This window comes from Montipora capricornis, chromosome 2 (genome assembly GCF_036669925.1).
Source record: "Montipora capricornis isolate CH-2021 chromosome 2, ASM3666992v2, whole genome shotgun sequence".
NCBI lineage: Eukaryota > Metazoa > Cnidaria > Anthozoa > Scleractinia > Acroporidae > Montipora > Montipora capricornis.
Genome location: NC_090884.1, coordinates 2,656,097 through 2,656,853, shown reverse-complemented (window position 1 = coordinate 2,656,853; position 757 = coordinate 2,656,097). Strand labels below are relative to the sequence as shown.

The 757-nt window shown below is 36.5% G+C and overlaps 1 protein-coding gene across 1 annotated transcript in view; it reads right to left on the bottom strand.

Annotated features, from left to right (window-relative positions):
- LOC138037705 (neuropeptide FF receptor 1-like) overlaps nucleotides 1-464 on the bottom strand; it is a 2,652-nt gene extending 2,188 nt beyond the window's left edge. Inside the window, exon 1 of the mRNA XM_068883614.1 lies at nucleotides 255-464. The gene's annotated coding sequence lies outside the window, so the exon portion shown is untranslated. The remainder of the gene's footprint in view (nucleotides 1-254) is intronic.
- Between the last annotated feature and the right edge of the window lie 293 nt (nucleotides 465-757).

Below are 757 nucleotides of genomic sequence, written 5' to 3'. Positions count from 1 at the left end.
AGCAGCAGTGAATTCTTAGATGTGACGTTACGTCAATTAATCAATTAATCTAGGATCCAGAAAGCTTTCTTTGTTGGGAGAGCTTTGATTGCTGATAATTTACAATATTCTAATTTTTATCGATAAAGTGTTACTTCGGGAATTGCTTAAAGGTGTAGTAGTAACTATATCATGAGGCTGTTACCCAGGACCACTGTATATGTAAGAAGAGCTCGGAAAGAAGGTTGAACGCAATTACTGAAGATCTAACTAACCTTTGTTTAATGATCGAAGCTTTTAAAGATCGTTCGTGAGCAGCTGCAAGACGTAAGATCAAAATCGCGTTGCTTTCTGTTTTGCTAATTTGGTGGTTAAAGAATATTGGTTCTTCTTTGATCAATCTCTTGTGAACCCACTACGTGATTGAATCAATGACGATGAATTGCCCTCGACCTTTGAGCCACCGGAGCGCAGATTATATCTAAGTAAACCTGGCCATTAATTGATCTTATTCAACCACTGCTCCGGATTTGAATGACAATAAACTTGTAAAACCCTGGTCGGCTTGTTTTATTTCGTTTTCGCAAAAAGACCATTTTACGCTGTTTTTAGTTATTAAAATGAACGGAAGCTTTTAAGTGGCATTACTGATTCGTGTGGGGGTATAAGACTGAAAAAGCGCACAGTTTATTTATGTATCAAACGCTGTGCAAACATGAAAGTTTATCATTTTTAAATTTTACTGTCGGGACAGTAATGTTGGAAATTTTAATGAACT